At 34.5% G+C, this 16,073-nt stretch overlaps 2 long non-coding RNA genes across 2 annotated transcripts; one reads left to right on the top strand and one right to left on the bottom strand.

Annotated features, from left to right (window-relative positions):
• Window positions 1-9,198: 9,198 nt before the first annotated feature.
• Window positions 9,199-12,791, top strand: LOC148201433 (uncharacterized). The gene is made up of 4 exons (XR_015784814.1): window positions 9,199-9,494; window positions 9,575-9,659; window positions 9,745-9,840; window positions 10,837-12,791. It is a non-coding gene; the product is annotated as an uncharacterized LOC148201433 (long non-coding RNA).
• LOC148201432 (uncharacterized) lies at window positions 10,461-13,870 on the bottom strand. Its single transcript, XR_015784815.1, has 2 exons — window positions 12,804-13,870; window positions 10,461-10,968 (listed from the first exon to the last, which is right to left on the bottom strand). It is a non-coding gene; the product is annotated as an uncharacterized LOC148201432 (long non-coding RNA).
• Window positions 13,871-16,073: the final 2,203 nt, after the last annotated feature.

Below are 16,073 nucleotides of genomic sequence, written 5' to 3'. Positions count from 1 at the left end.
AGTTAGAGTTAAGTGTCACTAGTGCATAAGTTGAAACACTTGAAGATAATCCAACAATAGGTAAGGATGATAAAGACATAGAATCCCTTAGGCATGAAAACGATACCCTCACGAAAATTTTCATTAGAACACTTGAGGGAAATGATAGGTTAGACCGTTTGTTGAGAGAAAGTAGACATCCATCTAACAAACAAGGTCTAGGTTATAGAAAACCCCAGTCAATGCATGTAAAATAAGTCAAAACCCATTAGTTTCACTGGGTTATATAATGATGCATTATCTTCTGAAAAGAAGAAAGTGCATGTGTCTAACAAATCAGGACCCAACTGGATATGAGTACCTAAGAGTCAAATAATTCCTCTTGCAGATATGTTTGATGGCCGAAAAGAAAGTCCTATCCTGGTACCTGGATAGTGGCTACTCATGTCACATGACGGGAGAAAAACGTATGTTCCTAAACCTAAGGAACAAGAAAGGAGGTTCAGTCACGTTTGGAGGAAACCAAAAGGAAAAATCATAAGAATTAGAAAGATATGTACAAACCTTTCCCCTTCCATTGATAATGTTTTATTAGTAGAAGGCCTTAAACATAATCTGCTTAGCATAAGTCAATTGTGTGATAGCGGATATAATGTTATTTTTGAAAAAGACCAATGTAGAGTATAAGATAGTTATAATTCTTTAGTATTTACTGCTAATAGGCAAGGTAGATTGTATAAAATGAATCTAGATGAACTGCAAGTATGAGATTAATCTCTAAGTTGCAACGCCAAGACCTCGTAAGAGGACTACTAGATGTATCATTTAATGATATAGTCTTTTGTAGTGCCTACATGAAGAGCAACTAAGTCAAAGAATCTTTTAAAAGTAAAACTATGGTTTCGACCAAACGACCTTTGGAGCTGCTTCATATAGATTTGTTTGGAGCTACAAGAACTGAATCTATAAGCGGTAAACCCTATGGTTTGGTAGTAGTAGATGATTTTCCTAAGTGAACTTGAGTTTTTTTTATAACTCATAAGGATGAGGCTTTTAATGTCTTTTGCAAACTCTGTAAAAGGATGAAGACTAAAAAAGATTTGAAAATCATGTTTATCCGAAGTGATCATGGAGGAAAATTTGAAAATGATCTTTTAAAAAACTTTTGCAAAAGCTCTGGCATTAAACATAATTTTTCGACTCCAAGGACACCACAACAAAATGTAGTTGTTGAGAGAAAAAACATATCTTTACAAGAAATGGCCAGAACTATGTTAAATGCTTTAATACTCCTAAACACTTCTGGACAGAAGCAGTCAACACTGTTTGCTATATTCAAAATAGAGTTTACATAAGACCAATCCTCAATAAAACACCCTATGAGCTATGGAAGGACAAAAGACCAAATATTTCTTATTTTCATCCATTTGATTGTTAGTGTTTTACTCTTAATACTAAAGATATTTTAGGCAAATTTGATTCTTGTAGTGATCAAGGAATCATGCTTGGTTACTCGAAAACTTCAAGAGCATTTAGGGTTTACAACTCTAGAACCTTGAAGGTAAAGAAGCCATTCATGTTAAATTTAACCATGAGCTTGACAAAAGTAAGTTAGAGCTAGAAGACTCCTTCTCCAAATTGCAGGTAAACGATAACATATCAAAGGAAGGAAATGCATCAGAAGACCCTAACCATGAAGTGGAGAATTAGCATGAAGAGTCATTCAACGATATTAGTGAAGAAAGAAGGGAACCGAAAAGCTTACATTGTCTGATCACTAAGGATTATCCCACAAAGAAAATTATCGAAAGTCTCAACAAACGCGTAAGGACAAGATCATATCACAATCCGCAAACCACTGCTCTCAACTCTCTGATTGAGCCATCTAACATCAATCAGGCTCTAGAAGAGAATTCTTGGATTGAAGCTATGAAATAAGAACTCGATCAATTCAAGAAAAATGAAGTATGGGAACTCGTTGAGTTACCCAAAGGAAAGCATGTAGTCAAAGCTAAATGGGTCTATCGCAACAAGTTAGATGAACATGGAAATGTCATCAGAAACAAAGTCAGACTGGTTGCGAAAGGCTATTATCAATAGGAAGGAATTGATTACATAAAAACATATGCTCATGTAGCAAGGTTAGAAGCCATTCACATACTCTTATCATTCGCGACGCTCAACAAAATCAAGCTTTATCAGATGAACATCAAGAGTGCATTCTTAAACGACAACATTAAGGAAGAAGGGGACGTAGAGCAACCCTGAGGGTTTGAGTGCAAAGTTAATCCTACACACGACTTCAGACTTAACAAAACCTTATGTGGACTAAAACAAGCTCCAAAGATTGGTATGAAAGTTTAAGTCTCTTCCTTATAAATAATGGTTTCACAAGAGGTCAAGTAGACACCACGCTCTTCAGGAAGAATGTCAATCAAAGCTTCATAGTCATTCAAATATATGTTGATGACATTATCTTTGGTGCTATATATGAAAAGTTATGCCAAGACTTCCCAAAAATGATGCAAGAAGAATTCGAGATAAGTATAATGGGTGAGATAAAATTCTTTCTTGGACTACAAATCAAGCAAAAAGACGACACAATTTACATACATCAAACAAAGTATATAAAGGAATTGCTCAAAAGGTTCAAAATGCATGATGCTAAGGAGATGAAGTCTTCAATGCATCCAACAACTAGCCTAGGGCTAGATGATAGCTCAACAAAAGTGGACAACACCCTTTATCATCAAATGATAGGTTCAGTTTTGTATCTCACAGCGTCTAGACTTGATATTATGTTCAGTGTCTATCTTTGTGCAATATTTCAATCCGATCCTAGAGAAACACAGCTCAATGTTGTCAACCGGATATTTCGCTATCTAAAGGGAACAACATCTCTTGGTTTATGCTACAACAAGAGTGAGAGTTTTGATCTTAAAGGATATTGTGATGATGATTTTGCCGGAAAAAAAGTTTAGCGAAAAAGCATAAGTGGAGGGTGCCACTTTGTTGGAGGAAATCTAGTATCATGGATGAGCAAGAAGCAGAACACAATCGCACTATCAACTGCTGAAGCTGAATATATGTCGGCTACACGTTGTTGCTCTCAACTAGTATGGATCAGGAATCAACTCGAAGACTACAATCACAATCAAGATACGATTCCTATCTTTTGTGATAATAATGTTGCAATTAGTTTGTCTAAAAATCCAACATTACATTACCGCACTAAGCATATTGAGGTCAAGCATCACTTCATACGTGATTACGTTAACAAGGGTACTGTGGACTTACAATATGCAAACACAGAAGATGAGCTTGCTCACATCTTCACTAAGCCATTAGTTGAAGATACACTTAACCATCTAATAACCCTTATTGGTTGAGAAACGTTGAATGAATCCTTGATTCAAATATGTTAAGTGTGTCATATAGGGCTCATAGAAGAGTTTAGAGAGTCAGTCATCTAGGACACATAGTCCAAAGACGTCATTCTGTTGCATCGTCTAAGACAAATAGTCTATAAGACAAACTGCATTCATACATTAGGTGTGTCTACTTATTGAGCTCGTCTCTTTAAATTTTCTAGGATTTCCTAAACCTAAACCCTCTCGCCTATCAACCAAATCTTCTACGTGTTAATAAAGCCACCCTCCTATCTGTTCAATCCCTCTCTCTCTCCTATCCTCAAAATTCTCCAAACCTCTTCCCTTGCCACTCTTATCTGCTACTAACTAACACCCCTCTCAAAATCCTCTCGGTATTCAAAGAGATATAAATCTCTTTAGAATCCTTCTGTATTAACCTCATTAAATGGACGAGACTTATCAATCACCCATTATTAACTTTTTCCTCTATTTAAATGCGCTTCTCGTCTCATCTTCTCAACTCATTCTCTTAAACCCTAATTCCTATCTTATTGTCATACTCCCTCCAACTTCTGAGTCACTCAATCTTCAATATGATTTGATGTTCATCAATCCCATTCGTCTGACTGTGATGTCTTTTCTCTTCCGCCTCCCTTTTGATGTTTATCAAATAAGGGAGAGAATAGAGAAGGAGTAGATGCGTCAGCATCTATGAGCATGTACTCAAGGGGAGTACACCAGAAGTTAGGAATAATATAGAATAAAGGGGAGTTTCTCCAGATTCTTGGAGTTCATCTTAGGAGTCCATGTTTCTATTCTTGTAATATGTTTGTGAGTGTTTTGTCAAAATATTTTTTTATTGCTTATTTATTTATCCCTTCATTTGTTTTTATGTTTATCTTATTTATCTTATATGTTTATCTGCGTATACTATATTCTTTCAACTGTCTTCACTAACAGCATGTAAAAGATAAAAACAGAAAAATATAAAACACACAAGACCTAAAAGACTTAAAAAGCTTAACTAAAAGATTGAATACATCGTTTAAATGTGTATTTGTTAAACATAAAAAAGGGGGAGATAGTTAAAGACAAAATCGTCTATATGAACAAAAGATCTCATGTTTGAAGTTTAATCAAATAACATTAAAACGGGTTAAAAGATCAGAAAACAACCTAGGATAAAAACGTAGAGCCAAAAGCAAAGACAAACTAAACCAGAACGTGAAACCCAAAACTTAGAAGTCATAGGAAAACACTTAGGTCCTAGAAAATAGAAAAAACAGGCTAGAGAAACCAAACGCTTGACTAGATGATGTCTTGTCTAAAAAGTGTCTAAAAGAGAACCAAGTTAAATGCTCATTGCTTAATACCTGAACTAGGTATTTAACTTCTCTCGAAAAACGAAAACAAGTCAAGACAAGGTCTTCGACTAAAACAACTAAAAGACTTTACTAAAAGATATGAGAAAGCTTGAGAAAGCTAAACCTTATGTGTCTACAAGGTACACATACCAAGAAGTGTTTACTTATATTCAAGGGATACCACGAGCGAAACAAACACACCATCTTATGATGAAGTATCTATACGTTTGGTATCATCAAATTAAAAGAGCTTAAATGAAAAGTGTTACCAAATGGTAGGAAATCAGAAAACACTTTGTGATTTTGAGCAAACATTAAATGACACTAAATGCCAACATTCATAAACAACAAAAGTAATAAGAAAAGTCATATCTGCTGCATGCACAATTTACTCTAATTTTGCAGATAAGCTATTTTACACGCATCTACAATGCTACAGATAAAAAATCAAATGTGGACATTAGAGACAAAAAAGATAATCATGGAATGTTTCTCTCTTGAAGTAAAGTCTAAAAAGATCGTACAACATACTTCAAGCAAAAGACTGAAAAAACATGTTTGCTCTAACAAAGTTGACTTACACAACGAACTACAAACGTTGTCTAACGAACAAAAATTCATCGAGCCTATAAATAGAAGATCTCTCACAAAGAAAGTCAAGAGGATAGAATAGAGGATATCAAATGCATAAAGTTTACAACGCCATATCCATCCTACAAAGAAGAAAAGAGGAAAAAGAGCTAAAAGAAAAGAATTTATCTAAGCTAAAGAAAAGAGAAGATAAGAAAAGAGAAAGAGATACTCTCGAGTTTAAGCATCAAATATCTTACTTTTATTAGATCTTAGAGAGAAACATGTACGAATGTTTTGTCTAAACTGCTTGTAAGCAATCATTGATTGCAATTCTAAAGAGAATTAAAGTACTTACAACTGAACTTTTTTTGAGTTGAGGAATCTAGGCGCGATAGTCTAGTACTAGCAGTGGTTCGAATACTCAAGGAAATCTTAGTGGGTTGTTGAGTACCAGGAGTGGTGCTAATACTCAAGGAAATCTTGGTGGGGTGTTGAGTACTAGGAGTTCTGCAAATACTCAAAGGAATTATCGGCGAGGTACCTGAGTACCAGGAGTGGTGCTAATACTCATTTGTAATCGTGTGAAGATTATAGTAGAACCCTTTGCGGAGGAGACTGGGTGTAGCTCAGTTGGAGCGAACCAATATAAAATATCTTATGTTATTCTTTATTCTCTTTGCTAAACGATCCTCTTAGAAAATCTGCAGTTGAGCTTTTTACTTGAAAATATAAGAACTTCCAAGTTAAATGATCCTTTACTTTTAAGAGGAAGTTCTTACAAACGCTGTTGTAGAAATTATTTTGATTAGCATGCTAATATTTATAAAGCTTATATTTTACTTCAAGCGTCTAAGCATTTAAAATAATATCTCAATTGCTTGATAACGTACTATATTAGAAGGGTTGCAAAAAATGTTTTCCATAAACACTATTCAACTCCCCTTCTAGTGTTTTTTAGGTACTTCAACACATAGGAAAACTTATTGGACCACATCTCAAGACTAGATGCCTCTACACCTCAAGCTAGTTAAACAAGAAAAACGATTAGTTCATCCCAAAATCAATCACAAATTAATTAACAACTTCAAATCAAATGAAAACTACATAAATGAAAGTGTCACTAAATACAAGAGCATTTGAATTTGGTACATTGTGCTCCAACACATGGTGATTTAGCTCCTCATGAAGATAGAAAGAATTACAAACAAAGAGGAAAGCATCTCCTAATCCTTGAAGGATGTATCTTTGAAGTACAAGGATTATGTGAGAGACTCATTGGAGTCTATCTTTAAAATTACCCTAAGAGGACTAAGACCGAACTCTAGTTCTCTTCTGGATCTCTCCACTTCTCTCTCTCCACCTCCCAAAATCTATCCCAGCTGCTTGTATTTATAGACTTTCATAGCACAACTCAAGTGGTGGCTTACGGCTCTAGCGCTGAGGTTTCCTCCCTTGGTGCGTTTCCTCTATGGCTTAGGCTATCAACATCTAGGCTTGAGCTATTTAAGGTTGGTTTACTATGAAGCACTTTTCCATGGCTCAAGCTTTGGTTTCTTGTATGGTTCAAGTCCTCAAGTGCCGCTCAAACCATGGTAAGATAGATTCTTTCACAATGAATGCAAATCTTCTTCCTTTCATTCAAATACAAATTCAACTCCTTAAATTCATGTGTTTCTGCAAAATAAGTATAATTGGGTAGTTATCACAGTTTTTATACATAATCAAAATAAGATAAGTGTTAATTACGCATAGAAATTCACTAATATCAAACACTTATCATTATTGTATGTCTTTTATATACATTATTGCAACTTCCATAATTATGTTCAACATTGGTAACTGTGATATAATTATTTTTGTCGTGGTTGGTCATGGTGACTTGATATGTTAATGTTGTATGGCTAAAATAATTGTTGCACATGCTGTTAAGAACTATGTTAAAGAGTTGGTTGTTGTGGATCTAATTTTAAGACTCTCTAATGTTCATTGCTTGTGCCATGTGAATTGTTGATTAATGGTTGTTGTGAGCATTATTCAAACGTTGTATGTATTACATTACTCTTGCATGGTTTTGGCTATGGTTGTATAATTTTTATTGACGTGATTTACTACTGTTAAAAGATTATGATTCTTGAAAGTATTGTTTATGAATGTAAAGGTTCTGAATGATGTTGTTTGTGGCTCTTGAGCATGTTTATCATCTTAGATACTTCTAGTTATGTTGAATTATGTGTTTTGACTATTGAGAAATAGGCAGGTTGTGTATGTCAAAATTTTATTAGTGAGATACCTAGAGAGTTAACCTTAGTTTGTTTAAGGGTAGGGATTGGTTTAGAGAGCGGGATGTGAAACCTTAAGTATTGGGTCTTCCTTTCATCTATATGGAGTAGAAAATGAGCACTCTTTATTATATGAAGTAGTAAGACTAGGTTCGAGTACCGTACAATTGAGCTTGTGTGAAGTAGGGGAGGGGAAAGTTGTTTAACCCTACAATAGGGCTTGAAGTTGAGTATAATGCTCAATGTGTAATGCACCGAAGCTTTTCCTCGTAAGAAATTGAGGAATAGGGGGAACAGATTCATACTATGAAGGTATATTGCTCAACCACCCGAAGGTGAATATTGATATTATTGATAGACCACTCAAAGTAAAGTATTGGGAGAGAGTTGTGGGTGATTATTGCGTAACTGGTTTGAGTGTTTGGTTGATTGATTAAGTGGAGGAATTCTTGTGTTATCTAATGAATTGGTTGTTTGTTTGTATATGGTTTCATTGTTAGCTCACCCACATTTTGTTTGTATTTGTGTTTGTGTTTGTGGCGATGATCGTATAACCTTTGTGTTATATGGAAGCAATTGTTAGTGCAAGTGTTTTAGAAGAAGAGAAGAAGAGAAAAGAAGAAAAGATACTCTCGAGCTTCGTTGAGTTAAGGGAAATCTAGGTAAGGTTTCTTAATACTAGGAGTGGTGCGAATACTCGTCCAGTCTAGGGTAACAGGTGTGTGTGTCGCAACCGGGATCGTGACAGGACGACGAACCGAAAATAAACAGGTTTAAGAGAAAAAGGTTTTGGGAGTCACCACCATAATTTGTTTGGGAAAAACTATGGAAAACCATAAAATAAGACATGGTCTATGAAAACTGAATTTTAGGTTCGGGACTCGGTTACGCGTAAGGAAGGTATTAACACCCTACTACGCCTGCTGAAGAGCAATATCTTTAATTAATTGTATACACTTGATGTGGTTTTTCAAAATATTTAATTTTCCCTAAAAATAATAATATAAACAAACTATTAAGAAACAAAAATATTTTTTTTGTTTTATGAGCCTGACAAGGATTGACCTTACTCCTATGTATATCCATTTATGATGGAAAATCAGGAATCACGTAGTTCTTTATCTAGAAAAAGGTTTGTAAATTTGTTTGAAATTATTATGGATTGTTTTAGATTTTTGAAAAGTGAACCCGACAAGGATTGAGTTTGCTTCTACGTATCTCCATTCATGATGGAAAATTATGAATCACGTAATTCTGGTGAAAAGAAGGTTTGTTTAACAATGTTGTCATTTTTTGGTTTTAAAGATTTTGTATTTTTTATTTTAAGAATGGTGGGAAAAGGAAAGAAACGGGCCATTGGCCGAAGCGATACTTATACCCTATATTTTATTTATGATTTATTATTATTTTTAAAAGAAAATACGTGACAAGAAAATATTTTTAATTTTTTGAATTGTTTATTTATTATTTTTTTAAAATAAAGTTTAAAAATAAATATCACGTTATGCGAGGGATCTAACCAATACTAAAAGAAACAAGAGAAAATATTCTTTTTATGATTTTAAAAACATGTTATTTGTGTATAGTAAAAGTAATGTCCTTAGAAGAAAAACATCAAAGTACGATAAAAAAAAAAAAGAACAAAAAAGTGTTGAGGTGACATACCTTCTCAACTTTTGGTACTACCTTAGTTCTTCCTTGGTGGTTGCCGTTGAGAGAACTTTTTTGCGTGAAAACTTATTTTTCTCTATACTCTTTTTCTCTCTTTCTATCTCTATTATTTTTGTGTGTTTCTCTATAATTGGAAACGAGACGTTGAGGCTACATTTGTGGACTGAGCGAGGCGTCTGTTGTTCGTTGAGGTGTCTTACTGTTATCGAAGGTCGTCGAGGTGCTCTGACACGTTCGCTCCCGCGCTGACTATCAAGGTAAGCAGTGATTACTGCGTTCAAGCTTGGCTCTGCTTTTGCCTCTCTCAAATTGAACTTTGGTAAATCTTTGTGTGTAGTAACCCTCCTATTGATAAAGGTGTGGCTCATGAGTCTGTTGGAGAAAAACCAACTACCTTGGTTCGAAAAAAATCCCTATTAAAGGTATTTATTTTTTAGAGATTGATTTTTGAAGAACTATTAACCATGATTTCGTCATTTTATTTTAGTTTTTCATTATGATTTACAGATAAACATTGTCCCAAAGCAACACTAAATAAACATAGAGATGATGAGCAGATGGTTGGAAAATCTTTTGACTTGCTTGGCCGACTTATTTTCCCAGGTAAAATTTGGTTTTACTTTCGTTGGGCCTCTTCACAGTTCTTACTTGAATGAGTGGTGCACGATTTGCTATTATCTTGTGTTATCTTCAGACAAAACAGGCGTTGTCTTTCTTTCTCCATCTAATACTCTTATCTGTTTATTTATTTCTTTCATGCTATTAGGTTAACCTATATCTTTCTGCAACCAATTCCTTGGCTTGAAATCTGCAAGCAAAACATTTGAATTTTTGCTTTTTCATAAAGTCCTTTCTTTAGTCTTTGATTTCCAACCTGATTCATTACTCTTCCCAGAGAGTAAAAAAAAAGAGAGTCGGCATCAGTAGGAGTTTTTGGGCTCCCAATTACACCTATCTTTCTTTAAGTCTTTCGGTACTGAAAGCAATCCAAAAATATCCTCAGGTATTATATTGCTCAAATCTTCTTTTAAGTCAATTAATTATCTACAATATTAAATCCTCTTTAGTAGACCTTTTTTTGGCCCACCAAAAATTGGACTGTGGTAGGTCGCCCACCTTGATTATGCTCAGGCCCAATTGAGTACATACACTATTTCTATACTATTAAACTATTATTGACAAATATATTCAGGGTTTGAATACATAAGAAAGACTGTTACCCATTTTTGTTCTTAAGGAAATGTGATATTTTAACCTCCCATAATGATTCAATAAGAAATCAATTGTTGTATGTACAAGACTATCCCTCATAGAGTCACGCAGATGATAGAAATCTGAGCAAAATAAGACTGAATAGAGTTTATATCCTTCCTGATTCAGTTAGCTACTTTATCTGTTTTGCACCTTCTCAAGATTAGAACCAAGTTTGTCTACAAACAATAATGCTTATCAGTCTTTCTATAAACAATGATTCCTCACACAAACAGAAAATGTAACTTGAATCAATGACAAGGGAACAATGACATGCATACTTTTGCAATTTCATCTAATTGTGTAGTACTTTATGGTTTCTTCTAATTAAACTACTCATTGGGGCAGATGCTACAGGAGACATAGGTAAGAAACAATTAGTGCTGTCAGAGGATTCAGCTGTTACAGGAGAGTCTAAATTTGCTGCACTTGGAGCTGATTCTCTTGACACGGTACTTTAATATCAGTCTATTGCATTATCTGTTATACATAAAATAGAGAGAATCCTAGAAAAATATACATAGCACGGAAATTAACATTAAATAGAAGTGAGAGAAGAGAAAATAAATATAATACAGGTCCACCCTTTTGAAAGAGTTCATATGTATGCACATATAATCCAAATATTATTAATTTAAAGTGTTCATGTATAATCTTACTGCAGTATTTTACCTTAACTACATGTGTTGCACATTGAAAATGAGTTTATAGAGTTGTAAGGAAAAGTTTTGACTTTAGGTTTTGGAAAATTTTGTTTGAAATGTACTGATAGAAAGAATTAATGTGATGTTCTGTAGCTACTCATCTGAAATACTTAATGTGATGGATGTCCATGCCATGTGAAACAATAAATATATAAATTCTGTGCTATGTTGAGAGGGTGGGGGTTGTTGTAGATATTGAAGCAACATTTGCAGGTAAAATTTTACAAATATCAGTGGGTAGAAATCAAACAATATGGTAAGTTAGTTTACAGATTGTTCTTACATATAAATTTAAGAATAAAGAAATTGGTATTGTTCATCATGCGAGTAGGCAATACAGATTATATAAAATCAATGATATTTAGTTAATATTTTTTATAAACATTTAAAATAGTAATGCGAAATGTTATCTAAATAGGACAGTGTAGATTAATAGAAATGTTTAGATTAATAGAAATTTGTGAAAATGACCTTATTTAAATTTATATAAATCACAAATATTTTTAGTTAAATTTTTCGAAATTTAGTAGTTTTTAATTTTGCTGTAAGGAAGAAAATGATGATAGAAATTATAAAGAAATTAGAGCCTTCATCGTCATATACATGTTTAGTTGTTCAATTTGGTTATTACAAGCTTGCTTAAGTAATTAGAGCCCGCAACCATCTTACATGCTTCCTACAAAGTTCAAGTTTGAGTGTATCAAATTTGCTTTTATGTTCTTAATACAACTAGCCATAATAAGTGATTATAAAAAGTCATGCACACACTGATTCGTATCATTAGATAGTAGAAGGAAATTGTGATCATGCAATATCACCCATCTACACATAACAAGGTTCATATAAACAACTTGCAAGGTTCAACTAATCACTACTAATTTCATATTTATTCTTGTATTCAGCAAACCAAATCTAACTCGTCCTTGTTTATGTATTACTAATTCACTACCCATTCTAGTTAACATATGCAACTACGCATCACAACAATGTTCATGCAATATATATTTCATGTCATACATTAATATACCTATATTATTGAATTTAGATTCTAGCCACCCTTTTTTACATTACACAAATTCAGTTTCCATTTAAACATATATCACAAACAACTAATTTATTTCAGGCCCAACATCTTACCTTCAGTGTACACTCATTAGTCTGATGCATACACACATTAATCTGACGGTACATTATATACTCATTCATTTACCCTTTTCCTATATCACAGAAACAGAATTATTGGCCAGCCAAGCAAAACACTAATATAGTTAACTATGAACTAAAACGTATAATACCTAAAGTTATATCAGTTTTCAATTAAACTATAATCCAAAAATGATTCATTCAGGTATTCCAAAATCACTTTTAACCATTTTACGTTCATGGACCGAAAATAGAGCACACATAACAAATTCTCAATCATCAAGTTTCAAACCAAAGTGAATATTTACTAGTTAAACACGAACATTCCAATGCACCATCAAATAACATTCACATTATTGAAACTGACATGAATAATATTTCAAACAATACCAGCATTCAAGAATTTAGAACTAGGAAAATAACGCAAATACACGAATCAAATACCACATTCAGTTTAGCTCCTCATACCTGGTTTGTTTTCTTTCTCCACTCACTTTCGCTCCTCACGTTCCTTTTTCTCACCAAAGCTTTCTCTCTTCCCTAACTCACTCTCTCTTTTTGAAAATGTAATGAGTTTTGGTGTGTCTCTACTCCCTCTACCCTCATTCCTTATATAGGTTCACCACGACCCATTCTTACCCTAAACCCTCGTTGACCTTCCTCGGACACCCATTTGTGCCACCAAAATGAACTCTTATGCACCTTAGCTCTCATTCACTCTTGTTTCAGTTTCCCTTGCGAGCCTTCAATGCTCTTTTTCCTCTAGCCGCACCAAAGCTCCTCCTTTTCCCTAGGGCTTATGGGTTTTGTTGAAGAGAAAAAAAATGAAAATGGTAGAAGAATGAAAATGGTCAAGACTCTATTTTTCGAAACTTGGATTTTCGCTCATTGTGGTTTCAGCCCAAACAAAAAAAAGGTCATGATTTTGGTCTTAGCCACCCACAAGCATCACACGACACGTACCACTGGGCCAAGCTCAATTCTAATATTATAACCATTTAATATTTATTTAACTTATTTTGTTTCGTTTATTTCAGATTTTTACAATTTAAAATTAAACAATTAATTATTTCACATAACCAAGGATATGTACATGAGACCCTTACCCTTCCTAAACAAACTCCAACTAATAAACTACATTGTACTTGCATAAAATATTCTCTATTTTATTAACAGTCAAGATTCTAATCACACGATCAAAGAAGTCTATAACCAGGGTCTTACAGTTGCCTTTTTATTTTCTAGCAATCCTTAAATTGTGCATTCGTGTTGTTAAATAATCGTCATTTAAAGATTTTCCCTAAATATGATTGATTATGTAATGATTCTAGATTTTGAACTCCTTCACTCAACTTTAGTCCTTTTAAATTGTACAATTCTGAACTTTGACCACTGACATAGTAAGCTAGGAGATGAAGTAACTTGACAAGCCTATCCATCTTCACTTCATGCAATTTAGTTTGTTTAGATCTATAGTATGTAGATTGATTAGGTTCCCAATGGATTTCAGAAGTGACATGATATTGGTGTTCCTTAGGCTCAAGTATTTCGAGTTCAATAGATTTTTAACTTGTTTAAGAAGAACATCAACAAAGATAGAATGTTGTAATTATTTTCGCTTATGTTTGTGATGGATTTATATATATATATATATATATATATATATATATATATATATATATATATATATATATATATATATATATATATGGATTTATTTCGCTTATTTTCATTATCAAAACTATAAAAAAAAAAAAAAACTTCGAAACCCTTGTTCGATCCACACTGGTAAGATATTGTTCGCTTTGGGCCAAGCACTCACAGATTTGCTTTTGGTACCTCCAAAAGGCCTCTTATCAATGGAGGTATCTATGTGTATATAAACTCATATCTGTCTCTTTTTTATCCGATGTGGGACTTTGTTTGTATCCCAACATCTTTCCTCAAACAAAGGACTATGGTCTCCTTCCTCCCTGCTGCAGAAATCTTTTTTAGTCTTTTTATCCCCGAGTACACCATGGGCATACCATGGTCAACACTGAGCATCTCTAGCTCTTCACCTCTCATGAGTCAACACTGGCCTTCTATCTTCATCCATCACCATTCCGCAAACTATCATCAAAACCATGAGCATCTTGAGTACATGGCTTGGTTGCTTCTAGATTTGGCTTGTCCTAGCTAGAGCATTGCCATCACTCTGCCTCACAACTGGATAAAGCAACTACTAATTGCTTCTTAGAACACCACGATATAGGTGCATGATTCAACAAAAACAAGTATCCAGAAGAGTTCTTCCTTTCTACTGGATCACCACCATGATCCGAATCAGTATATCCAACCAACTCTAACTCATATTTCTTTCTTCCAATGGGGAATAGTATTTCATGATCAGCGGTACCTTGAACATACCTTAACACTTTCTTAGCAGCCAACGGGCTCCCCATGAATCTACTAATCAAGCCAATACAAAAGGCCAGCTCTGGTCTATTATTACAAAGAAACCGCAACGAGCCTATTATCTGCTTGAATCCAGTTTCATTTGTTCCCTCCTCTGATTCATCTTTCAGTAATTTCAAATTTACTTCCATTGGACTCCTTGCAGCATTGCAGGATGACATGTTGAACCGTTTTAGCAAATCTTCAGCATACTTCTTCTGGTGCATTATCAAACCTGCATTCGTATAGGCAAACTCCATCCCTAGAAAAGAACTCAATCTTCCTAGGTCTGTCATCTTAAATTCAGAAGCCATGATGCGTTTAAACTCTTCTATATGGTCTACATTTGATCACGTGATGAGTAAGTCATCCACATACAAACATATGATCAATAGATCCTCACCTGTGCCTCCCTTCACATAAACTCCATGCTCTACAACACACCTTGTGAATTTGAGTTTGATGAGAAAGGAGTCAATCCTTTTGTTCCAGGCTCTACGAGCCTGCTTCAACCCGTATAAGGCTTTATGCAGCCTATAGACTTGTGCTTCTTTCCCCTTTTCAATGAAACCCGGAGGCTGTTGAACAAAAACCTCTTCCTCCAAGGGTCCATGAAGAAACGCAGACTTTACATCAAGCTGAAAGAGTGGCCAACCTTGTGCACATGCCACTGCAATTACCAATCTAATTGTTTCCATCCGAGCTACTGGTGCAAACACTTCTGAAAAATCCAAGCCTTGTCTTTGAAGAAACCCCTTTGCAACCAATCTTGCTTTATGCTTGGATACTCATCCATTTGGCTTAAGCTTCTACTTGAATACCCACTTTCACTCCAATGCTTCTTTCGCTAGATGGAAGATCAACCAACTTCCAAGTTCCATTTTTTCTCAATGGAATTGATTTCTTCAATCATAACATTTCTCCACATAGGTTTCTTTAACACTTCATCCTCATCTATTGGTTCTGCTCCTGCAAATAATGCCATGTAAACCAAGTCGCCTTCATCACCGATCTGTGTGTCAGAATACACTTCACATTCGCCGAGTTTTTGTGGTAGCGTACGTTGTCTTCGTGGCCTAACAGATTCAGATTGTGTCCCAGAATCGTGCAAACCGTCACTACTTCCAAAGGTTGCTTCTAGCTCAACTGATCTAAATTTATCAACTTCTCCATGTATTACTTTTTGCACCGAACTGATTTGCCTCTGCTTCCAGTTCCAACTCTCATCTTCAAGAATCATCACATCTCTACTCAAGATGACTTTTTCTTTATTTGGATCGAAGAGCTTATAAGCTCCTGCAG

Source organism: Vigna umbellata, chromosome 3, assembly GCF_029865625.1.
Source record: "Vigna umbellata cultivar VRB3 chromosome 3, Vumbellata_1.0, whole genome shotgun sequence".
Lineage (NCBI taxonomy): Eukaryota > Viridiplantae > Streptophyta > Magnoliopsida > Fabales > Fabaceae > Vigna > Vigna umbellata.
The sequence above is the reverse complement of the archived record's forward strand: the minus strand, read 5'-3'. Positions and strand labels throughout refer to the sequence as shown.